The sequence below is a fragment of the Carlito syrichta genome, unplaced genomic scaffold (genome assembly GCF_000164805.1).
Source record: "Carlito syrichta isolate Samal-C Ts95f unplaced genomic scaffold, Tarsius_syrichta-2.0.1 Scaffold287905, whole genome shotgun sequence".
Classification (NCBI taxonomy): domain Eukaryota; kingdom Metazoa; phylum Chordata; class Mammalia; order Primates; family Tarsiidae; genus Carlito; species Carlito syrichta.
Genome location: NW_007232001.1, coordinates 190,636 through 190,906, shown reverse-complemented (window position 1 = coordinate 190,906; position 271 = coordinate 190,636).

The window sequence follows — 271 nt, the reverse complement described above, 5'->3', positions numbered from 1 at the left end:
TCACTACAACAACGGCGGCCCCGGAAGACCCCGAGCTCCAGGCATGGTCAGCCAAGCGCCGAGACCAGGCCGATGCCAGAGAGAGCGGGCCTCTGCGGGCGAGCAGGCGGGATGTCTTGGGGTCTGGTGCGACCGCATAGCGACGCCAGTGTTTACTAACATTCGCGTTCCTCCAGGCTTGATGTCACGAGGGGGGTTAGTCACCGCGACAGGAATGAGCCGGGTGAGAGGGAGTTAGGAGTCTGATATCGAGGCAATCGGGGTTCGATTA